Below are 26,885 nucleotides of genomic sequence, written 5' to 3' on the forward strand. Positions count from 1 at the left end.
TTAGCAAGGGTCCAACAGTTGTGATAATGGTGGCCAAAGACAGTAGTGTCCAGAGGCGGAAGTAATGAATGTGCCAGAGGAATTGTCTTAACAAAACTATTCCAGGGATTTATCTTGTCTGTGATTCCTGCTTTCTGGCTTCCTTTCTTTAACACTGATTTTCTTAGCCTAATTATCCAATATTCTCCTTGGTTCTGTGAGCACACCATTTTTCTTCCAGTAAATCCCTTTTCAGCTTAAGTTAGCCAGAATTGGTTTCTATTGTGTATATCCAAGAGCATCTCTTTCCTCCACATACCACCCACATCTATGTGACAGGCAGGGATGGTGTTGGTGGAGGGAACCTTATCAGGAAAAGCAGTTTGCTACTACCACACTTGCTGTATGTCCTGACTTGTCTTGTTTCATCCTTTAACTCCCAAATGGGCCTTGACTAGATTCCTTGATACAACATGCCAAGCATCAAGAATCTTAAGCCATAGATTTTATATCTTAAATATGGGGAAGACAGACATGCTTTTGATCTCTCCTTACTCGTGTTATCTTGGCCTAATTACTCACTAACCATGGCTTTGTATCAACTTTGTTCTAGCAGAGCCGTTCAAACTCAAATGGCTGGGAAAGATAATAAAAATAAAAGTTATGAAGGAGGAACATATTTGAATCAGTTCTCAAGTTTCCTAATTCAACTATATTTAAATACAAATTTATAAAGGTTTCTTTTACTAGAAAATGACAAAAAAAAGCTAAAGTATAAAAAGTACCCTTATTCTACCATCAGATAAATACATTACAACTAAGGAAAGCTACTGACCAATATTTCTCCAGAACATAGATGCAAAAATCCTCAACAAAATATTACCAAACCAAATCCAGCAATGTATAAAAAAAATTATATGCCATGACTAAGTGATATTTATTCCAGGTATGTAAGGCTGATCCAGCATTTGAAAATCAATCAATGTAATCTACTATATCAATGCGCTAGTAAAGAAAAATGACATGATCGTATCAATTGTTGCAGAAAAAGCATTTGACAAAATCTAATATCCATTTATGACAAAAACTACCAACAAACTAGGAATAGAGAGGGAAAGAAGTTACAGATAAGTAAATGGGAAAGGCTGGAAAGAACTGAATTATAGTCAGAGACGTCAGTATAAATTCATATTCAGCTTAGTATAGATATAGATGGATAGACTTAGAAATAAGCATAAATATTCATGTGTACATGGGGTAGCATACATATATACATTTCCTACTTTTGTCTCCTAACCTAGAAGTAATATCCCAGTAGGAATGAGCCTACACAGCTTCTAGATCCTATTTTCTATATATTTTTCTCTGAAATGGAAGCAAGCTTCTTTGGAGAATCAACTGACTCTTGAGCTGGGGCAGGCTAAATGCAAGATGAGCCTGAGCACCTTGTAATGCTCAAACATAAAGAAGTGTTCAAAAATAAAAGGATAAGGGGCATGTCAAAAGAAAACAGGAGACAAACTGAAAGAGCTCCCAACCTCCAAACACGGAACTTTTTTTTTTTTTTTTTTGAGAAAGTTCGGCCCTGAGCTAACATCTGCCAATCCTCCTCTTTTTTTTTGCTGAGGAAGACTGCCCCTGGGCTAACATCCATGCCCATCTTCCTCCACTTTATATGGGATGCCGCCACAGCATGGCTTGACAAGCCGTGCGTCAGTGCACACCCGGGATCCGAACAGGTGAACCCCGGGCTGTCGCAGCCTAGTGCGCGCACTTCACCACTTGCGCCACCAGGCCGGTCCCCAAACATGGAACTTTTTGAACAAAAAATAAATAAATAAGGTAATATTGGATTATAATCCAAAGCGTACAATAAATATGTAAGCCTATACTTACATAAACAAATGACTGAATAAATAAATAAATGGTGGAGAAGAGGCAAATTTTCCCTGCAGAAGAATTCTAAATAATCTATTTATATACGTTCCTCCACTCCAAGAGGTGGAACTTAGTCCTCCATTTACTGGAGTAGCAACTAGACTTAGTGAGTTGCTTAAAAAATGTAGAATATAGACAGGGGAGAATGTTCCTTCACACTGGACAACCTGGTAAAACTATCTCAGCCGGTGATTGAAGTTAATATCACAGTGTTAACTCATGTTGTTACCATAAACCCCTGATATAATATGATGAAAAGGAACTTATTCTTTGCATAAAACCCATAGCCTTCATCTAACCATAACAAAGAAAAATTAGGCAAATGTAAATTGAAAGACATTCTATGAAATATTTGGCTAGTACTCCTCAAAACTGTCAGAGTCATGAAAAATGAGGAAAGACTGAGAAACTGTCATAGGCCAGAGGAGATTAAGGAGCCATGACAAATCCATTCAGCATTGTCCCTGGATTGTATCCTAGAAGAGAAAAGGACATTAGTGGAAAAAATAGTGAAATCCAAATAAAACCTAAACATTTAGATAATAGTAATGCCAATGTTGCCTTCTTAGTTTTAACAAATGTACGTGGTAAAGTAAGACATTAACAATAGGGAAATTGGGTCAGGAGTAAATGGGAACTGTCTCTAAATTTCTGAAAATTTTACATCATTCTAAAATATTTAAAATAATAATAATAAAATGGTTCCAGCAGGAGAAATGTCACCATTTCCATAGACTTTAGAGGCAGAAGGGAATATTTACTGATATCCCACTAGTATCAGCATGACTACCTTAAGACATTCAAGCACAATTTTACAAATCACGAGATGTTGAATGACTCTAATTGTATAGAAATAGAATGAGAATAAGGTGAAAACACCCTTGCGTAGCTTTATTACAGCTAAATGGAGCACCAAAATCAAATTATAATTATTGTATTTCATACCAGCATATCGAATGGAGATTATACTTACATTCATGTTTAGGATGTTTAAAATCATTAGATTTAATTGTACATTCACTATGAATGAAGTAATTTTCCAAATTGAATCAGACATTAAACTTCTAATTGTTTCTTATTTTATGTCATTTTGTGATTTGCTAAATAGAATTTACTTAACGTTTTACTTGCCACTTAGTGAGACATAATTCCTAAGGAAAAAATACAAGATGGTTTCAGATGACCCATTGGATGGTGCGGGTTCCAAAAGATCATTGCATCCAAAAGTTGGAGTGCAAGCACTGAGATTGTAGATAAAAATATTAAGGGGGGCAGCCAGGTCGCCTAGTGGTTAAGTTGGGTGCTCTGCTTGGGTGGCCTGGGTTTGGTTCCCAGGTGCAGACCTATACCACTCATCAGCAGCCATGCTGTGGCAGTGACCTGTGTATAAAATAGAGGAAGATTGGCAGCAGATGTTAGCTCGGGGTGAATCTTCCTCAGGAAAAAAAAATCAGCAAAGCAGAAAACCAGCTATGTCTTTGGAAATGTTCTAAATTATATTTAGAAGGATTATTTGTTGGTGATTTGATATAAGTATCAGTGGTTCAAAGATTCAACATATTGATATGGTTGTACTCACAACTGAATTAGTTCATTCATCTCACAAGAGAACCTTGAGCCAGACACTCTAATAGGTGTGGGAGATAGAGTCGTGAACACAGCAGGTGAAACTACAGCTCTCAGGGAGATTATATTCTAGTTAGCAGATATAGATGAAGAGGTGAACAAATAAAAATAGGTGAGCGTTAGTAAGAACTATGAAGAATAAAGTAAGGTGAGGAGGAAGAGTCCATGAGGAGGGACGTGACCATTTTGTAAAGGGTGTCATGACTCTGTGATAGGTAACATTTAAGGAGAGACCTGAAGGAAGTGAGGGAACATTCCAGGCAAAGGGAACAGAAAGTACAAAGGTCCTGAGGTAGGAGCATGCTTGAAGTTGTTAAAGAATAACAGGGAAATCAGTGTGAATGATGTAGAGTTGTGAGTAGGAAAGTGATAATAGAAGGTGCAGATCAACTAAAGTATGAATGAATGAGGGGCAATAACCATTTCAAAGCATTTACAGACAGAAAAAAAGTGTATATTTGTTATTCTCAGTGCATTGTTTTTACTCAGTGTGAGGAGTTGGTAGTCATATAACTAAATGAAAAAATGGCTTTATTATCTCTCCAGTTCTCTTTTACTCTGGTCACTTTATCTTTTTGAAAATTATCATGTAAACATGCTGTTTCTAAAAAATGACTCAGTCAAGATGGAAATATTAGTTCATAAGTGATATACTTATGTAACTTTCCATTAAATGTCCCAATAAAAAAACACATACCTTCATTTAAAAAAAACTATAACAATTTTTTTCTGCATTTGGGACTTAGTTTTTCAATCAAATAAACACATAAGGTTCAACATAAGTTTATATTCTGATACCCCAACTGACTTTTTAAATTGTTTTTTTTAATCAAATACTAGCCACATTTTATTTATCTCTGACAAATTTCGTACTCCATGTGAATGTGCACAAATGGAACTCAAGCATATTCCCAGGCTTCTGTGTGTCCCTGTTTTCATGAAGCTTTACACTGGCAAGTGATAGAGAAAATGTATGTAGAACAAACGAATAAATCAAATGTCATTAGTAATGATTTTTAAATGCAGACCTCAAAATGCCTTAAGCTCACTGTGAACTCTTATGTTTAAGCTATTACATTTCTCTTTGTGATGTTTACTGTTTAATAAAAAACACGCTTTTGAGCAAATGAAGATATCACTTCAAGAAGCAAAGTGCAATGTGGGCCTTTACAGGGAAGTCACTGTGCCAAGCAGATCTAAGAGGGTTCAACTGGGTTACTGTGGATCCTACATTATCAAAACACTAACTCTAGAGACAATTTTGTGTTTTCCGTGTCCGTGGAATTCCTGGAGCTTGGCCATAAGTCCATGAAGATGATTGTCCCATGGAAGATGGAAACTTCAGTGATATAGGAAGCACAAGTAGAAAAAGTGTTCTGGCATCCCTTAGCTAAGAATATACTCAAAATGGTGATAATTTTGAAAAGGTAGAAGATTAAGGTGAGAACAAAAAAGATATCGAAACTCATCACAAAAGCAAGAACCAGCTCCCTGATAGGTTTACGAGAGCAAGAGAGAGCCATGACTTCTCGCTCTCTCAGAAAAAGTGATGCACCATATTGGACATACAAAAGAAGAGACTTAAGGTGAAATTCAGTATGAATGGAGGCAGTCAGGAAACCTCACAGACCTGGCAGTCTATGGCAAGATGACCAAACACATTTGTTGTCACAATGGTGGTATAATGTAGACGCTTACACACTGCTGCCTAGCTCTCAGAAGACATTGAAGTCATCTCAGTTCCTCTCAATCACATTGACTTTCTATGAGTATTATATTGTTCTACTTGACTAACATTGGACTACATTCTGAGAATACTGACCTAAATGAGACAGCACTTTTGTCCTCAAAGCGTTCATAATTAAATAGCAGAGCTACAGTTGTAAATGTAAATGTATATATTAGATATATGTAATAATGTAATAAAAATGTAATAAATATATGTAATATAACATATATTTAATAAATATTAATATTAACATAGACTACATAATTATTACTATAATATTATTTATTAATATTTAAGAATATAATATACAATTAATAAATATACTAAAATATTAAATATATATTTAACAAGCATTTGGATAGATAGAGAAGGATGACTGTACAGATGAGGAAGAGGAAGAAGGATTAGGGAGAAGAAGAGAAGGGAAAGGATACATTTATTGAACAGCTATTCTCTGTCAGGCACTGTGCTAAGCTCTTGCTCATTCAGTATTCATGTAATACAATTCTGTGAGATAGGCATTATTATCTCCAGTATAAACTCAGAGGATTTTAGTAAGTTTTCTTAGATCAGAAAATTTGGTTGGAATGGGCTTTTATTTTTTTCCTCCAAAATATGTGCTAATGTTATTTCTCCTAGCCATTTTAGCTACATTTTAGAAACTGAGTGGGGATTAACAAATAAAAATATGTGGAATTAAATTGTGTTGTAGGCATTTGACAGTATTTCGCATCGTATATACCTCTGCTTCCTACCAACAACTTCCAGACTGTCTCATGAGAATCTCTCTATTAGTTGGTGTAAATAATACTAGCTGCCATATAAGCAAACTCCAAAATCCCAGTGGCTTAACCACAGAGATTTTTCTTGTTTATATATCATTTAGTTGGTTGTTCTATGGGAACTCATACAGTGATTCAGCAATCCAAGTTCTTTTCTTTAGTGGCTCCACTATCCCATATGGCCTGGATTCTTCATCCAACTGGTGACAAAGAATGAGAGAATAAGCCGAGGGTCACCTGGGAGATTTTATGGACCAGACTTGGAAGTGACACATATAACTTATATTTACATTTAATTTTCAAGAATACAATCACATGACCACAACAAATTGCATGAAACCTGAGACATTGTGTGGGTATGTGCCCAAGAGGAAAACGAATATAGTTTGGCTCACAACTGACAAGTGTCTTCCATCATAATGTTTAAGATCATCAAATATCCATTGAACTCTTACAGACACACACACAGAGAACATATTATTTATCTTCACTAGGGAGACAACCTAAATCCCAACTAATCACTATAAAAGCTCAATGTCCAAAATATCAAAATGGTTTAAAGCTCCTCTCTATCTAGTCCAAATGTGGTTCCTTGTGATCCAACAATTTATAAACTAAAAAAAATACCTTTGTTCATTCTACATTTACACCCAATATGTAATGTTGAAACAGAGTAAAGATAATTAGAAAAAAAAAGTTCTCATTCATGAAAGAGAAGAATGGAAGATACACTGGTCAGTTTTGAAATCTTGCTGAGTTAGCATTAGGAAGGCCTCCTCAACCCTGGTGATAGGCGGTGTTTCTTTTTTTTTTTTTTTTTTTGTGGATCAGATGCCTTTCTAACACGTCATTTCTTTTTAAATTTATTTATTTTTTAATTTATTCTATTAAGGTCACATTGGTTATAACATTATATAAATTTCAGGTATACATCATTATATTTCGACTTCTGCATAGATTGCACTGTGTTCACCACCAAAAGTCTAGTTTCCATGTATCACCATACATATGTACCCCTTTATTGATTTTGCCCTCCACCACCACCTTCCCCTCTGGTAACCACCAATCTGTTCTCCATATCTTTGTGTTTGTTTGTTAGCTTTGGGAGATGTTTCTTTACAAGATCCTGATTTTTCTTTCTGAGAACTCCATTTTCCATTGTTTTTCTTGGCTCCTGGTCCACTCATTAGGTGTTTCTTTCCCTTATCCATTATTCCCTATGACCATTTCTGAAGAGTATCAAAGACAAAATGAAATCTCAGACAACATTAACAGAGCCCGTTTTCTTTTCCCTCCACAAGATAACCAATCTGCCATTACTTGAGTTTTAGCAGTCATCCAAAGGTGTTATAAAAGAGAGTAAATTTCATAGAGTGAAAAGAGGAAATTACTGAGACAGAGAGGGATTCACAAGCTTTTTATTAAGATGGGACTTTGGGAAGATGAGGAGACTTTCTAATTGGTCTTCAGATTTCTTTGATGGGTATTGGTTAGCTGCAAGGTTCAAGGGAACTGTTCTGGGACATTTCAAAAGAGGAAGGTTGCTCAGTGTTAGGAACATGGGGTTTTTAGAGTCTGGCCACTTCCTGGAACAATGGGACTATATCTAGTGCTGTTTATGTAATGTTTTTATGTGAAGATAATGGCTATGCCAAGCAGTTTAAGTACATGTTGGGGAATATGATCCTTTTGAGGAATATTCAGTTTTTGCAACTTACTTCCACACATGCAATTTTGAATTTCTAGAGTTGTTTTAATGCTCAGCCAAAGACTTTTAAAATCAAGTCTCATACCTTTCTTGTTAATGCAATTCCCTCAATAAGCTGAAGGTTTCTTTTCAATTGCTACTACTTGGTCCTATGTTAGTCGCCGTATCCAAAATTTTTTCTTAGACATAACTATTTAGCTTTCTTTGTTTCCTTACCCCTATGACTTTCTCTTTCAATTTAATAGCAGATTTATCATTTATATGCTGCTTATAAAACAATGACATAAAACAATAACCATTTTTATTTCCTTATGTGGCATCACGTATAAAATATTGGAACATAAGGAATTTAGAAGAAAAACATTTTGATTTCGTATTGTTTTCCAAATTTCATTAAATTTTTTTGAGAGCTATAAGAGACCCAGATAAAACCATTTAATAAATTTAAAAAAATATAGGAACAAAATGTGAAATTCAACAAAGAAATATAAAACACAAAAAAGAATCAAACGGAAATTCTGGAACTAAAAAATACAAGAACTGAACTGAAAAAAATCAATAGAGAGCTTCAACAACAGACTGGACCAAATGAAGAATCAGTGAGTTCGAAAATAGATCATTTGAAATTGTCTAGTCAGATGGGTGAAAATGAAAAAGGAACGAAAAGAAATGAAGAAAGCCTAAGGGATTTGTTTGATGCTATTATGAGAAACAATGCACTGAAGTCCCAGAAGGAGAAAAAGGAAGAAAGGAGAAAATTAATTTTAAAAAATAATGACTGATAACCTCCTAAACCTGGTAAGAGATTTGGACATCCAAGATCATGAAACTAATACATCATTCCAAAATTTTAACTCAAAGTGATCTTCTCTGAGACACACTATAATAAAACTGTCTAAAATCAAGACAAAAAGAGAATTTTAATAGTAGCAAGAGAAAAACAATTTCTCTTATACAAGGGAACCCCCATAAGGCTGTATCAGTGGATTTCTCAGCAGAAACCTTGCAGGTCAAGAGGAAATGGGATAATATATTCAAGAAAAACCCGCCAACCAATAATACTTTACCCAGAACAGGTGTTCTTCAGAAATAAAGGTGAGATAAAGCTTCCAAAAGCTGAGGAAGTTCATCACCACTAGATCTGCCTTATAAGAAGTACTGAAAGTAGTTCTTAAAGCTTAAAATAAAAGTTCTTAAAGCTTAAAAATAAAATGTGCTCACCATTAACATGCAAATGTATGAAAATACACAACATATTGGTAAAAGTAAGTGAATAGTAAAATTCAGAATATCTAAAACCATAATATGGGGGTTAGTTAACCACTTAATTCTAACATAAATATTAAAAGATAAAATTACTAAAAGTAGCTATAGCTACAATAATTTGTTAGTGGATACACAATTTAAAAAGATATAAATTTTGACATCAAAAACATAAAATGGTAAGGGTGGGAAAAAAGGGTAGAATTTTTGTATGCATTCAAAGTAAAGTTGTTAGCTTGAAATAGAATAATATATCTAAAAGATATTTCAATTACGTGCAGGATAACCACAAAACAAAATCTATAATGGATATACACAAGAAAAAGAGAAAGGAATAAAAGTATACCACTATGGAAAAGCATAAATTCACAAAGGAAGACAGTAAGAGAGGAAGAAAGGAACAAAGTGACTACAATACAGCCCGAAAACAATGAACGAGGTGGCCGTAGTAAGTTCTTACCTATCAATAATTACTTTAAATGTAAATGGCTTAAAGTATCCAATCAAAGGGCACAAAGTGGCTAAATGCATAAAAAATCAAGACCCAACTATATCCTGGCTACAAGAGACTAACTTCAGCTTCAAGGACACATGTAGGCTCAAAGTGGAGAGATGGAAAATATATTCAATGCAAATGGAAACCAAAAGAGAGCACAGGTAGCTAGACTTATATTAGATAAAATAAAATAGAATTCAAATCAAAAGCTGTAACAAAAGACAAAGAAGGTCATTGTATACTGTCATGCATTGCTTAATGACAAGGATACATTCTGAAAAATTCATCATTAGGTAATTTTGTCATTGTGTGAACTTCATAAAGTATACTCACTCAAACCTAGATGGTATAGCCTACTACACACCTAGGCTATATGGTACTAATCTGAGGGGACCACTGTTGTATATGTGGTCCATTTTTGACCAAAACATCATTACCTGGTGCATGACTGTAATGATAAAGGAGTCAATTTATTAAGAAAATATAACAATTGTAAATATATAATCACCCTACAATGGAGTACCTAAATATATTAAGAAGATACTAACTTATTTGAATGGAGAAATGAACAACAATAAAATAACTGTTGGAGACTTCAATACCCCGCTTTCCACATTGGATAGATCATACAACAGAAAATCAAAAAGGAAAGGTTGGACTTAAACTATACTTTAGATCAAATGGATCTAAAAGATATATTCAGAACATTCCATCTAGCAGCAATAGAATACAAATACTTCTCAAGCCCTCACAGAACATTCTCCAGGATAGGTCATATATTAGATCACAAAAAACATCTCAGCAAATTCAAAAAGATTGAAATCATATTAAGTATCTTTTCTGACAAAAATGTTATACAACTGGAAGTGAAAAAAGGCAGGAAACCGGAAAATTCCCAAATATGTGGAAATTAAACCATACACTCCTGAACAGCCAATAGGAGAAAGAAGGAATTAAAAAGGTAAATCAAAAAATATCTTTAAACAAATGAAAATGGAAACACAGCACACTAAAACATATGGGATGCAGTAAAAGCAGGTCTAAGAGGGAAGTTTATAGTAATAAACACCTACATTAAGAAAACAGAACAATCTCAAATAAACAACCTAACTTTACTCCTCAAGGAATGAGAAAAACAAGAACACACTAAGCCAAAAGGTAGCAGAAGGATGCAGAGCCAAATAAATGAAATAGAGAATTAGAAAATAAAAAAGATCAACAAACTAAGAATTTGTTTCTTGAAAAGATAAAAGCAACCTAAGTGCCCATCAAGGGACGAATGGATAAAGAAGCTGTGGTATATATACACAATGGAATACTACTCAGCCATAAGAAACGACGAAATCCAGCCATTTGTGACAACATGGATGGACATTGAGGGTATAATGCAAAGTGAAATAAGTCAGAGGGAGAAGGCCAAATACCGTATGATTTCCTTCATTAAGTAGTAGATAATAACAACAATAAACAAACACATAGGGACAGAGATTGGATTGGTGGTTACCAGAGGGGAAGGGGGGAGGGTGGAGGGTGAAAGGGATAATTGGGTACATGTGTGTGGTGATGGGTTGTAATTAGTATTTTGGTGGTGAACATGATGTAGTCCATGCAGAAATAGAAGTACAATGATGTACACCTGAAATTTTTGCAATGTTATAAACCAATGTTACTGCAATAAAAAAAAAAAAAAAAAAAGATAAAAAAGATTGACAAACTTTCAGCTAAATTTACCAAGGAAAACAGACAGAGCCCAAATAAATAAAATAATTGAAACAAGAGATATTACAAATGATAACACAGAAATACAAAGGATCATAAGAGACTGCAAATATTTTTGTTTGCAAATAACTTTTCCCAATTGTTAGGTTGTCTGTTCATTTTTTTTATAGTTTCTTTTGCTGTGCAGAAGCTTTTTAGTTTGATGTAATCCCATTTGTTTATTTTTTCTATTGTTTCTCTTGCCCAGTCAGACATGGTGCTTGAAAATATGTTGCTAAGACCAATGTCGAATAGCATACTGCCTATGTTTTCTTCTAGACGTTTCATTGTTTCAGGTCTTACATTTAAGTCTTTAATCCATTTTGAGTTCATTTTTGTGTATGGTGTAAGATAATGGTCTACTTTCATTTTTTTGCATGTGGCTATTCAGTTTTCCCAGCAGCATTTGTTGAAGAGACTTTCCTTTCTCCATTGTATGTTCTTGGATCCCTTGTCAAAAATTAGCTGTCCACTGATGTGTGTTTATTTCCAGGCTCTTGATTCTATTCCATTGATCTGTGTGTCTGTTTTTGTGCCAGTACCATGCTGTTTTGGTTACTATAGCGTTGTAGTGTATTTTGAAATCAGGGAGTGTGATACCTCCAGCTTTGTTATTTCCCTCAGGATTCCTTTGGCTATTCTGGGTCTTTTGTTTTGCTATATACATTCTAGGATTCTTTGTTGTATTTCTGTGAAAAATGTTTTTGGAACTTTGATAGGGATTACATTGAATCTATAGATTGCTTCAGGAAGCATGGACGTCTCAACTATGTTAATTCTTCCAATCCAAGAACATGGAATATCTTTCCATTTCTTTGTGTCTTCTTCAATTTCTTTCAGCAATGTTTTGTAGTTTTCAGTATACAGATCTTTCACCCCTTTGGTTAAGATTATTCCTAGGTATTTTATTCTTTTTGTTGAAATTGTAATTGGGATTGTATTCTTAGTTTCTCTTTCTGATACTTCGTTGTTAATGTATAGAAACACAAGTAATTTTTGTATGTTGATTTTGTATCCTGCAAATTTACCATATTCATTTATTACTTCTAAAAGTTTTTTGTGGGTTCTTTGCGGTTTTCTATATATAAAATCATGTCATCTGAAAATAGTGACAATTTCACTTCTTCCTTTCCCATTTGGATGCCTTTTATTTCTTTTTCTTGCCTGATTGCTCTGACTAGGACTTTCAATACTATATTAAATAGGAGTGGTGAGAGTGGGTATCCTTGTCTGGTTCCTGTTCTTAGAGGGATAGCTTTCAGTTTTTCACCATTGAGGATGATATTACCTGAGGCTTTGTCATATATGGCCTTTATTATGTTGAGGTACTTTCCTTCTCTACCCATTTTATTCAGCATTTTTATCATAAATGGATGCTGTATCTTGTCAAATGCTTTCTCTGTATCCACTGAGATGATAACGTGATTTTTTGTGTGTGTGTGTGAGGAGATCAGCCTTGTGCTAACATCTGCCAATCCTCCTCTTTTTTTGCTGAGGAAGACCTGCCCTGGGCTAACATCCGTGCCCATCTTCCTCCACTTTATATGGGGCGCCGCCACAGCATGGCCTGACAAGCGGTACGTCAGTGTGCGCCCGGGATCCGAACCGGCGAACCCCGGGCCATTGCAGCAGAGCACATGCACTTGACTGCTTGTGCCACCGGGCCGGCCCCAATAACGTGATTTTTATTCTTCATTTTATTAATGTAGTGTATCACGTTGATTAATTTGCAAATGTTGAACCATCCCTATATCCCCGGAATAAATCTCACCTGATCACGGTGTATAATCTTTTTAATATATTCTTGTATGCACTTTGTTAGTATTTTGTTGGGGGTTTTTGCATCGATGTTCATCAGTGATATTGGCCTATAATTTTCTTTTTTTTGTTTTTTCCTTGTCTGGTTTTGGATCATGGTAATGTTGGCTTAAGTGCTTCCAAGAAGGAAGTTTATAGCAATGCCTATCTCAACAAACAAGAAAAATCTCAAGTAAACAATCTAACAGTGAACCTAAAGGAACTGGAAAAAGAAGAAAAAAAAAAAAGCCCAAAATCAATAGAAGAAGGGAAATCATAAAAATCAGAGCAGAAATAAATGAAATAGAGACTAAAACAATAATAGAAAAAAATAATAAAACCAAGAGCTGGTTCTTTGAAAAGATAAACAAAATTGACAAACCTTTAGCTAGACTCACCAAGAAAAAAAGAGAGAAGGCTCGAATAAGTAAGATCAGAAATGAAAGAGGAGATATTACAATGGACGCCTCAGAAATACAAAAGACTACAACAGAACATTAGAAAAAGCTATATGTCAACAAATTGGATAATCTAGAAGAAATGGACAAATTCTTAGAATCATACAACCTTCCAAAATAGTATCAATAAATATTGAACTCAATAATATTGAAACAATAGTCAAAAACCTCTCCAAAAATAAAACTCCAGGACCAAATGGCTTCCCTGGTGAATTCTACCAACCATTCAAAGAAGACTTAATACCTATCCTTCTCAAACTCTTCCAAAAAATTGAAGAGGAAGGGAAGCTCCCTAACTCATTCTATGAAGCCAACATTACCCTGATACCAAAACCAGACAGGGACAACATAAAGGAAATCTAATTTTTAAAAACCAAAACATATATGCTAGTTTGTGTGTGTGTGTATATACATATACATACATATATATATATGTATATATATATTTCCTTTAAGTCAAATATTTATATTAAGAATGTCTTCTCAATCACCAAGATAATTGTTTTAAGTTCTACTATAACAATATACCTAGCTCATGTATGTCTTGAACTAATTTCTCCTTCTATAGGTGTGTGGGTTTCATGAGTTTCTCATGAGTGATATAGTGTGTGAATACACTTATATGTATATGAGAGTGTACGTATTCACACGGGAGTGTCATGAACATGTTTATTAAAAAATATTTTAAATAAGAATTCCATAGTCATGAATGATTCCTCTTAACCTATTATCCCTAGGTGTCATATTTTTTAAGATGTTTGGTTTGTAGAATTAATCAATAGCTGAGGAAAATACCACACAAGTTAGAAATTTGGAGGATAGACAGGGAAATATTTTCCCTAGATAGATTTGAGATGGACGAAACTGCCTTATTGTACATTCTATGTAATACAAATGTGAGTCTTATAGAAGACTTGTCTTACCCACAGCCTTTTCAAAGGCACCCTTGTAGTCTTTCTTCCTCAGGTGGTAGACCAGCAGATTCAACATGGGGATGACCGTATTATAGAACACAGAGGCTTTTTTATCTGTGTTCATGGAATGGCTGGAGCTGGGCTGTAAGTACATGAAGATGACTGTCTCATAGAAGATGGAGACGGCAGTGAGGTGGGAAGCACAGGTGAAAAATGCCTTCTGGCGTCCTTCAGATGAGTGCATCCTCAGGATGGTGATAAATATAAACAGGTAAGAGATCAAGATGACCAGGACATAAAAGAGGTCATTGAAACCCATCACAAAAAAAATAATCATCTCATTGATGTAGTTATCTGAGCATGAGAGAGTCAGAAGAGGAGGAGCATGACAGAAAACGTGATCAACCACATTGGACCTACAAAAGAAAAGCCTGAAAGTGTTCCCACTGTGGATAGAGGCATTCAGGAAACGACAGAAGTAGAAGCCTATGATCAGACATACACACACAATTGTGGTCATGGTGGTGGTGTAATGCAGGGGTTTACACCCTGCTGCATCATGATCATAGGCCATTGAGGCCAAGAGGAAACTTTCTACAGTGATAAAGGCTACAAAGAAGAAAAACTAGGTGACACAAGCATTGTAGGGGATAATTTTGTCTCCTGTGAGGAATCCTGCCACCATCTTGGGAGTGGCAACTGAGGAATAACCAAAGTCCACCAGAGAGAGGCTACTGAGGAAAAAGTACATGGGAGTGTGGAGACAAGACTCCAACAGGATCAACTTGATCATCCCCAGGTTCACAACCAGAGTGATGAGGTAGATGAAAGAGAAGATTATGAAGAGTGGGATCTGGAGTTCCAGGTCATTGGTTAACCCTACAAGAACTCAGTCACCTCTGTACTGTTCTCCATGGGGATCAATTGGGAATATGTGGCTGTCCTGTAGCAATAAGAAAATAGAATCAGAATGATAAATGGAGGGGAGCCTCTGCTGAAATCCATCAGCATGATCACTCTTTGCCTTATTTCAGTATTGCAATAACTTGCTTCCAGCAGTCTCTAGATCTAAAGCATGACCATGAAACTAAATGCAATTTTAAATTATTGATAGATCATAGAACATCTCAGATAAAAGGAATTGGAGATAATGCACCCCAATCTCCTAACTTCGTAGAAGACTGAATTAAGGTAAAGAGAAAAAAATAAAGGATGTATGCAAGATCATCAGATTAGTTGCTAACTGGAACAGCTCAGACTCCCAATTCAAAGATTAGAAAACAATCACAAATTATCCTTTATATTAAAATGTCTTAGTAAAATTAATGTGAAATTGAGTTAATTTTATTTCAACTGACTTGTTTTTGTATTTTCCATTGTGTGAAGAACAGTGTTATATGACAGTAAAATATAATTAAATAAAATATGTCCTTGGCCCAAAATGATCTCAGTACAGTACAGTACACAGAATGTGTAATTCACCACGTAGTGGGAAACAGTAGAAATTCATACAAGGAATAAAATAATCTAGAAAAGTTTTTAATTTTCATTGCATTAATACAGTTTTTAACTTTTTTGTGTGTGAGGATGCCCATCTTCCTCTACTTTATATGGGATGCCTGCTACAGCATGGCTTGACAAGCGGTGCATCGGTGCACACCCGGGATCCGAACCTGCGAACCCTGGGCCACCAAAGCAGAGCGCGTGTACTTAACCTCTATGCCACCGGGCCGGCCCCTACAGTTTTTAAATTTTGCATTCTGCTGTCCTTGATCTGGATCCATGTTAAAGCCATGGTAAAAGGATACAAACCCCACCCCACCATGTGCAAAATGGATGAACTTTGGGTAATCAGCAACATCACTGAGCCATCAGTTATCAAACTGAGCTGATAATTCAAACTAGAACAATGTAAGTTGTTTGATATTATGATCTGGACCAAAGACTTGATTTATCTGGTATTGAAGGGGTGGATAATATAAGATAGAGGTTCTAGATAAGAGTAAAATCAAAGAGTTGATAACATCACTCATGCCATTTGCTTTCCTCTCAAACTCTTCTACTTTACTATCTTTCATACACCCTTCTCCAATTTTTCACACAAGATTTCTCTCTATTTATATGAGTGGCCATTCCAGTTGTGACAGTAATACTCCATTTATTCTCTGAGTCACTTTGAGTATTAACTAATGTGTCCAGGCTTAGTTTTCCCTTCTATGTAATGGGGATAATAATGCCATCTGGAACTTAACAAATATTCAACAAACGTATCCATTCTTGGGAAATTCAAAGTGTAAGTGAGTTTTTCTTTTGTCTCATTATACTTTCTTCTCAGAACCTGAAAACACTTGGCTGCAACCATTACAGGTAAGAACAATACAAATTTTGAAACATTATCATTGATGCAATGAACTATATAAGCGCACTTTTTGAAACCTTCATAAAATCTTATTACAGAATTTCCACTTACTTTTCTAAATCAAGAATCTTTCCAAAATGGAGTTTGAAAATTGTATCCATGCTAAAATTTTAACTAAATAGTTTAGAGACTAAAAATCTTTAAGAGATTAATTCCTACTGCAGCAATTAGATATTTGATACAGTGGTACATTTTTTTCAATAATGTTTGTTGAGCAGCTACTATAAGCATGACACTGCCATATACACTGGAAAAAACCCAGCAATTTCTATTTTGAAAAAGAAGGTAGATATAAAATAAAATGACTAGGGAAAATATGTAGTATGAATGGAAAATTTTTAAAAAGCTGAGTGGGGGTAAGTAAAGTTAGAAATAGGTGAGTATCATTTTAATATGGTGATCTGGGACATCCTTATCCATAAAATGAGACTTTTGAGCAAGAACCTGAAGGAAGCAGGGAAGTAGACCTTGATTATATTTGGGGAAAGAGCATTCTAGGCAGAGGGAATAGAAAATGTGTGGTGCTGAGGTTTGAACCTGTCAAGATGGTTCTAGGGACAGCAAGAAACCCAATAAGGCTGCAGAGGGAAGGAAATTTAGGTCAGAGAGGTACAGCAAGGCAAAGCTGTAATGACCTCATACACTACTTTAAGTTGTTAGGCTTTTATTCTGAGAAAGATTGGAAAGCACTACAGAATTTAGACAAAAAGGTGACATAACTTGATTTTTTTTTTTTAAAGAATCACTCTAGTAAATCTGTTGATAATTGAATTTAGCAGAGTAAGGATGAAAGGTGCTAAAAAATTAGGAAGCCATTATAATATTCTAGGTAAAAATGATGATTGCTTGGACCAAGATGGTGATGAGAGAGATAATGAGAAATTACCCACTTTTGGATATATTTCAAAAGTAGAGCTGACTATATTTCCTGATGTATTGAAAAAAGGGCATGAGAGAAAAAGAGGGGACAATGCTGACTCCAGTTTTTGTATAGCAATACATGGAATCATGTAAAAGAAGCAGATGTTTGGGAAAAGGGGGAAAAGAGATCATTTCATTGAGTTTGAGATCCCTTTTGGCCATCCAAGTAGAAGTGTTGCATAGATAATTGGATATATGATCTGGAGTTTAGAGGAGAGGACTGGTTGCAACAGATTATATTAACTTGAACTATGTTGGTAATTTCTAATGGTTCAATATACATATAACATATTAAATCCACAAGAATAAATAATACCACCAAAGGAAGAATTTAGACAAAAATCAGAATACTCTTTTGTTACCAGGTCAAAAAAATGAAGAGATTCAATGGTAAGTAGCACATGAGAGAGAAAATTTCTACCACTTGAGGTGGATACAAAGGAAGCCCTGTCCCAGGACTCAGACAGATTTCAGTTAGACCAAGTAGGTAAAAGAGACTTGCAGAGGAGAGGTTAAGTGAATATTGAGTCATGTTGATGACTGAATATAAATTCTGGTGTGGAATGATTCCAGGAATTGGGTAGGAGTGTAAGTTGGGATTAGTAAAGGGGATATACAGAGATGTATGGACATAATTTTGTAGGAGCTCAGGGCAGATATGACAATTGTCAGCTTCATGGTGAGTGACATAACGATAAATATAATAATGAGATTAGTTCTCTGGGTCTCAAGGTGAGGATAGGGGTTGGAAAGGAGATTAGACAGGAGAGGGTAATGACAGAAGCATGGAGATTCTGAGCATAGTTCACTCCTTCTATTAGTGGAATGAGGGCCACTTATCAGAGCAGAGTGACTAGGATACCCTCTTGATTCTGTAAAAAACTGCTCACTTGAATCAATAACACTGATACAGATTTCTCAAATTCTGGGAAAAAAACAAAAACAGCATTGTGCTAGGAATCATTTCAAAATTTTTTGGCAACTTTCTTTTCCACATGTGAAATCTTAAATTTACATACAACATCTTCCTGGAGGAAAAATAAAGTTAAACTTGATAGTCAAGATAACTATCATTATCACATTCCCCAAAAGAGCAAACTGTAGATGAAATAGTTTAAATAACTTCTTCAAAGTTATACAAGCTTACACTTAGTAAAGCTGAGACTCAATGTCTTCTTGTCCTTTTCTCTATGTTACATGATAAATATATATGTTCCAATAGGATCTCTAAAGTGTTTAGACATATTACCTCTGGTTTATAAAAAAGATACAGGAAATATTCAAAAAATTCAAGTCCAAGCTCTGAATAAATCAAAGAAGAAATCACTTCCTTGATGCATTTTCCTGATTACCTCCATCCATGCAAATTTATGCAGACAGTAGGTTTGACCTAGTAAATTTGTAAGCTTACCTTACTCCCAAACAATACAACATGCAAGTCCAGCACCATCTTATGTGAGTGCATCTCAAATCAGAAATTCAGTGGGTGAAAGAAAGTAAACAACTTATTGGGATGTTCTTCTTTAGTGTTTGGCCAACAGGTTTAAAGTTCTCTAGAGGCAGGGAGAAATTGAAGAAAAAAAAATGCCATTGGTCTTAGAATCAGCTAACAAGAATTCTTGTCCTGGATATGCTGCTCATTATTCTAGATAAGTCACTTAAACTATTTGAGCTTTGATATCTTCATCTACAAAATGGACATAATAAAAAAGTAGCCCCAGCAACATTCTCCCTGATGACTGTTGGTATGATAAGAAAATTTTAAAAATCTCTAAAATGTCTTATGCTTGGTAAGGGGTGATCATCATAATCACAATTAATATCACTATTATTTGGGATTGTTTTCCCTGGACATTGTTGCATGGTCTTAGTAACATCACAGTTTGGGACAAGGTCTTGCTGTTACTACACAACTATTAACAACATAAATGAATGGCCAGAGTAATCTGGTGTTTGTGCTGTACCCTCTAATACGAGGCCAAATGGAGTCATGTGGGGTTTAGAAAGGTTAAATAATGGGATCCAGGAGGCAGTTGTACAGTTATGGAACTCTCAGGGGACGAATACCCTATGAGGGTAACAAAACTCTTTATCTCAACTAACTTGGGAACAAGTGATTAAAGTGTCTAAGGAAATCTAGCTCTGCTTGTTGAGGGAGATCATGGAGATATTTACATTACTTTCAGTAATTCTCATTGATAATGCACAAATCGAGCCACAGCTTTACCTAAGGGCTGCAATTTTACACGAATATTGGGGAACAGAGACAGGGTTCTGTCATTAAACAAGTGGACCCCAAGAATTAGTGCTTCCCTTGATTCACCTTAAATATTTGTTCCGTTTATAAGAAATATCAATTCATTTAACTGTTTATTGATCTCAAATGTGTTTCAGCCATAATAATGAACCACAGGAATACAGACTCATGCAAAATAAACATTCTTGCACTTATGTTGCTTAAGGCTAATGGAGAAGATAAACACTGAACAAGGAAATGTAATAAGAAGCATGTGGTTATATGTAGAACAAAATTCCATATATATAATTATGTATAAAATAAGCATGTAAGTATACATAGAAAAATGAGAGAGAAGAGAAATCTACTTTATATTGGCTGGACAGAATGTTTTCTCATTCTCAGGAATTTTTTTTTTTTTGAGGGCGTGATCAATCTCTTTATTGGATGACTGATTGAACAGTTTATTTATACTCAAAATATCATTCAAATTATCACAATTGACTCACGAATTTTCATGTATAAATTTTACATGTATAATATATTTAGGAAAACAAAACTGTACTGTTGCACAATTATAGTAAAAAAAAGAAGCAAACTTCTAAGTGTGGCCTGTGTCTGATGTTAGGTGAGCCTCAGGCCGGAAGGAAAAGTCCAGAGTTTTCATTTCAGCCAAGCCTACAAATGACAAAGAACCAGTGTGAGAAATCATTCAAAGGAAAATGAAAGTATGTAATAATCGCTCCAAAGCTCAAAAAAGTTGGCAGAATCTAAAAGAAGCCAATGTGTCTGCAGCATATATAGCAAGGCCTCTTCCTTGGCACTTGCCATTTCAGCATCCGCTCAGAATAAAACATGAATAAAACCAAATACACCTATCCTCGATACCAGGTTTATTGGTCTGGATCACATGACCAGAATAGGCACGTCATGAGGATAGCTCAAATATTGTCCTGGCAGAAGCAGTGACCGTTGAGATTCAAAATTAGCTTCAAATTGGAAACTAATTGTTGGGAACGTGTATCATTATGAGAAAAGCCATTGCCATTTCTTGAGGAGTATCCATCATATCCAAAAAGAAATACTTACAGTCTGTGGGTTTAAAAACCAATGAGAGTGTGAGTAGTTCCTGTGATTTACCTAGAGGTTGTGAATAAATAACCTCTATGCTATTGAGACATGACTGAGTGGAATACTCCTACACCAAGGTATTCAGCCTGTTCATGTCTCAGTCATCACCATCCCATGTGGCTAATGTCTTTTTGTCTTTTCCAGACAGGAATACCTGCTGTTCTTACTACTGTAAATCAATCAGAACATTTTTTTCCTTTAGGTCCATGTTGTCACCAGCATCTATACAGTGTGATGATTGTGAGCATAGATTGTGCACAGAAATACTTCTGATCTTAAACATCAGACTTTTCAATTTTCTACCTATGACATCTTTGTAAAACACCTATAGTAAAGAAGAGATAATAGTACTATCTACATCAGAGCATGATAATATAGGGTAGAGTGGGGAGGATCAAATGAGACGAGATATGGTTGGGAAGAGATAGAGAGAGAGAGAGAGAGAGATACAGATAGGCAGGTAATATAGATATAATGTCTAGTAGTACGAGAAAATTCAGTTTGCTTCAGAAACTCTATATTTGCTAAATAAAGAAGGCAATAATCTGGAATACTTAGTCATCCAGTGAGTTAATTTAAAAAAGTGTCCCATCTCTCCTTCCTTCAGATATAAGGGAATTTTCAAATCAATTCATTTCAAAAGTCACTGGACAGATGTATCAACTAACTGCCCTCATGAACCTATTTATAATCTAATGTAGAGCAATTAATAAGATGTTACATAGTAAATAGATTTGTGATAATTGTCATTAAAAAGAGAAGTAGGTTAAGTTACAGGATGTATATACATTGATCTTAGCTCTTTCATGGGTCAGCTTATGGCCAAGAAATCTGGCATATAATTTGGTAAAAAGGACTATCAGGGCTTATAACCATGTAGATGGCAATAGCCTAATTCTGCCAGTGAGTACAACTGTAGAAACTAAATACATTAAAAAAAAATGGTTGTGTAAAGACATTTAAGAACAACCAAGGCAGTCATTAATTGAGGAACCAAAGTACCAGGAAAAGAGAAATGGATTGAGGTAAACTGCTTATTTTCTTACTAAATATAAGAACTCAATATTTGGCTTTAAAGCATATTAGGCACAGCAGAAGAGTAAAGTAGTAAAGAGCTCAGTAGAGAATACCCAAGCTAAAAAATGGAGCAAAACACAGATAGAAACCAAAGAAAAGAGCATGAGAGGCATGAGAGACATGGTGAAAACGTTGTTTGTACGTGATTTGAAGACTAAGAAAGGAAGGGAAAAGATAATATGGTAGAAACAATACATAAAGAGATACCTGATAATATTTTTCCAAAACAAAACAAAAAAAGACATCTTTATTAAATGGGATTTTTCGAGAGCTCTGTATTCAAAGACTACCAACCTGCAATTAGAAGATGAATAAATTCTGGAGATCCAATGCATCATATAGCGATTATAGTTCATAAACTCTATTATATACTTCAAAGTTGCTAAGAGACTAGATCTTAAACGTCCTCACCACAAAAGGGTAATGAAAGAATGATAATTATATGACCTCATAGAAGTGTTAGCTAATGCTATAGTGGTAATCATATTGCAATATGTAAATGTATCAAATTAACACATTGTATATCTTAAACTTAGACAATGTTATGTTAATTTTATCTCAATAAAAGAATTAAAATACACCTAAGAACATCAATAAAAATAACAATTAAAATAGTTAAAAAGCAGCCAGAAAACAACTAAATATTATTGTCAAAAAAAATAACAGTGAGTCCTTTCTTCTCTTTGTCTCTTTATTAGAGATTTGATGGTTTTCTATAATGGTAAGCTTAGATTCCTTCCTCTTCATCATTTGTGTATCTACTATAGGCTTTTGTTTTGTGGTTACCATAAAGCTTACATAAAACATCTTGTATTTGTAACTGTCTATTTTAACAACTTAAAACAACTTCACTGATAACTGACGTGTGTGTGGGGGAGTGTGGGGGCTAAAAATACAGAGTTTCAGCTTGAGAAGACTGTTTAACATTACTTGTAGGCTGGTCTGTGGAGATCAACTCCTTCAGCTTTTGCTTATCTAGAAAACTCTACCTATCCTTCAATTCTGAAGGACAACTTTGCTATGTAGAGTTGGCAGTTTTTTTCTTGCAGCACTTTGAATTTATTGCGCTACTCTCTTCTGGCCTGCAAAGTTTCTGCTGAAAAATCTGCTTATAGTCTTACGGAATTTATCTTGTATGTAACAAGCTGTTTTTCTCTTCATTCTTTTAGGATTCTCTCCTTGTCTTTAACTTTTGACAATTTAATCATAATGTGTCCCAGTGTGGGGCTCTTTTGATGTGTCTTAATTGGAACTCTCTGAGCTTCCTAATCTGGACATCTGTTTCCCCAGGTTAGAGAATTTTTCTGTTATTACTGCTTTGAATAAGCTTTCTGCCCTTCTCTCTCTCTCTTTTCCTTCTGGGACCCCTATAATGTATATATTGGTCCACTTGATGGTGTCCCACAAGTCCCTTATGCTATCTTCACTCTTTTTTATTCTTTTTTCTTTTTGCTCCTCTGATTGGATGAATTCCACTGCTCAGTCTTTGAGTTTGCTTATCCTTTCTTCTGCTTGATCTAGTCTGCAGATGAACCCCTCAGTTGAATTTTTCAGTTCAGCTATTGTATTCTTCAGCTCTGTGATTTCTGTTTGGTACTTTCTTATATTTTCTATCCTTTTGTGGAAATTCTCACTTTGTTCATGCATGGTTCTCCTGACTGTGGTGAGTATCTTTATGAAAATTATTTTGAACTCTTTATCAGGTAAAACACTTATCTCCATTTCATTAAGGTCTTTTTCTGGAGTTTTATCTTATAATATTGTTTGGAACATACTCTTCTGTTTCTTCATTTTTCTTGGCTTTCTTTGCTGTTTCCTGCACATAAAATAAAATAACCGTCTCTCCCAGTCTTGTTTTGAGTGGTCTCACGTAGAAGAGGAACCTTATTAATCAGCCCAGCATGACCTCCTGGTTGTCTTTCAAACCTTTGTGATCGCCCAAGCTGCCTTCTTTGTTCTTAGTGGTTCCCTGTTTCTGATGGTGTGCCAAAATCTGTCAGTGTCTCAGAGGGGAGGATCTCAGTCAGCACCTAGATGCAGGCCTATCGGAAGCCAATCCTTCAGGCAGTAGCTGGAAAAGTATATAGTCAGGGCACTTCCAGGTAGAAACTGAGAGATGGGTTTTTTTGCCTGCTCCCTTTGTGCTAGACTCAGGTGTATAGTTGGGGGAGGGAGTGCTCCTGCACCCATTAATAACTGCTTCTTTTTTTGCTACAGTCCTTTGAGACTCATGAATGCATGATGATCCAGGGGCTCGTCCCTTGGGTGGCAGTTGCAATAACTGGGGCACCAAATGTGTGTACAAGCTCTTTCCAGGGAGATATTGGCAATTTGTAGCTATCTTGAATGAGAAGGCAAAGGTGGTATCTGCTGGCTTCCCCAGTCTCTGGGGAGAATCAGTCAGTTCCTAGATGCATGCTAAATTAGAAGTCTGACCCCAAGAAAGCAGCCTTTAAAGTGTGTAAATAGACCTCTTTCAGGGAAAGACTGGGAGATGTGCATTTCCAACTGTTCCCTGTGCACTGAGCCCTGGGAGGATAGCTGGTTAAAAGCTGTTTCTTTGCTACACTCCTGTGGGACTTGTGAATGCAGGCACCATTGGGTATCAGAGCTAGGCAATCTAGGGGTCTGTTTCTTGGGCAGTAGCTGCAAAATATGGAGCACGGGACATGTGTATGAGCACCTTCTAGGGAGATATTGGTGATTTGTAGTGGCCTAGAGAAAGGGGAGCAGGTGGTGTCTGCTGGCTTCCCTGGTCTCCAGGGAGGATTGAGGTCAGGCCCTAGATGTGTACTAAATTAGAAGACTGACCCTAAGGCAACAGATTTCTTTTTCTCTAGTGAGGAAGATCAGCCCTGAGCTAACATCTGATGCCAATCATCCTCTTTTTGCTGAGGAAGATTGGCCCTGAGCTAACATCTGTGCCCATCTTCCTCTACTTTGTATGGGATGCGCCACAGTATGGCTCTACAAGCAGTGCTTCAGTGCACTTCCGGGATCCAAATCGGCAACCCCGGGCCGCTGCAGCACAGTGCGTGCACTTAACTGCTTGCTCCACTGGGCCGGCCCCAAGGCAACAGATTTTAAAGTATGCAAATAGGCATCCTGGGACATGAGCATTCTTTGCCTGCTCCCTCTGTATTGAGCCCTTTGGGGAGAGCCAGCGCAAATCCTCATGAGCTCATTAAGAACTGTTTCTTTACTTGTTATAGTCTAGTGGGTCTTGTGGATGCAAGCTCCTTTGGCTTTCAAATCTAGGTGCTTGGGGCACCTGCCCCTCAGAAAGGAATCTTAAAAATTGGGGTGCTAGATGTGGGGTTTAAACGCTTTGCTCCTCAGGAAGAAGCTGGGATTTGAGAGTTCCCTCCTGATTTTATGGCGCTATGCTGGTGGTGGGAGTTAAAGATGAGAGTGTGTCTCAAAATCCATTTCAATGTGGATGATGTGAATATTTTCTCCTTCTCACTTTTTTGAAGGACTTGCTCAGCTAATTTCTGTATTTCTGTCAGAGGAAATTACCTAATGTGTAACTGTAGATTCAGTGTGTCCATGTGAAGAAGCAAGTTCAGGAGACTCTTATATCACCATCTTGGACATAAACTTCCCCACGTTTTAGCATTTTATGAGAATAACTTTGAGAGATTGGAGATCCCAGTTCCGATTCTACAAAAGGAAAAAATTTCCTTATGAGGAGAGACGTTTTCTTGCTTTGATCTTTCATTTGGTTCTAAAGAATATGTCCAATATATTTAAATATCTCTACCACGTCATAACAAGGTGTGTAGGCACTTCATGTCAAACCACAGAAGTCCTAAATGCTAGCTTCCAGACACCACATGGAACAAAGTATACTTCACTCTTCCCACATAGGAGTCTAAGGTTTAAAATAATATATTTTTATATGTGTTTTAAATGTATTCTAACTCATTTAGATGGGAAGGGGATATTCAAAGAATAACCAATATGCAGAGTATTGATAATTCAAAGACATCTTTCTTAGACTCAATAAAATAAGATAATATTTTCCTATTTTTTTTTTGGTGAGGAAGATTGACACTGAGCTAACGTCTGTTGCCAATCTTCCTCTTTTTTGCTTGGGAAGATTGTCCAAGAGCTAACATCTGTGCCAATCTTCCTCTATTTTTTGTATGTGGGTCACCACTACAGCATGGCTTGATGAGTGGTGTAGGTCTACACCCGGAATCTGGGCCCATGAACCCCAGGCTGCAGAAGCAGAGTGTGCAAACTTAAGCACTACACCATCAGGCCAGCCCAATATATTCCTTTTTAAAAGACATCTTCATAATTGTTATCACACCTCTGAATGATTCTTAGTGTGCTAAGAGACTGAAATTATAAAAGCTAGGCTAGATAATTCTTAGAGACCAACAAGGACAGTCAGGTCCACCTCTAATTTAGGTGAATGTGGACCTGTAAGTTGGCGACCTGGCTGTATATGTGAAGGAAGGAATATGAAATGTGTCCTTGGCTGAGCATCTGAAGACAAAGAGTCAAGCCTTACCTTAATATTAAATGTTATTATTTTTATTTCAGTGAACGAAAATACACTTTTATTGTTGTTTCCCTTTTCTTTCACTCTGGTTTGCTTCCTTTATTAAAATTGCCACATAAAGGTATTGATTCTGGATAATG

The 26,885-nt window shown here is 35.9% G+C and overlaps 1 pseudogene; it reads right to left on the reverse strand.

The window, feature by feature from the left end:
* Positions 1 to 14,437: 14,437 nt before the first annotated feature.
* On the reverse strand, positions 14,438 to 15,363 carry LOC101401958 (olfactory receptor 5B12-like; annotated as a pseudogene).
* Between the last annotated feature and the right edge of the window lie 11,522 nt (positions 15,364 to 26,885).

This window comes from Ceratotherium simum, chromosome 34 (genome assembly GCF_057802395.1).
Source record: "Ceratotherium simum simum isolate JZ-2026a chromosome 34, ASM5780239v1, whole genome shotgun sequence".
Lineage (NCBI taxonomy): Eukaryota > Metazoa > Chordata > Mammalia > Perissodactyla > Rhinocerotidae > Ceratotherium > Ceratotherium simum.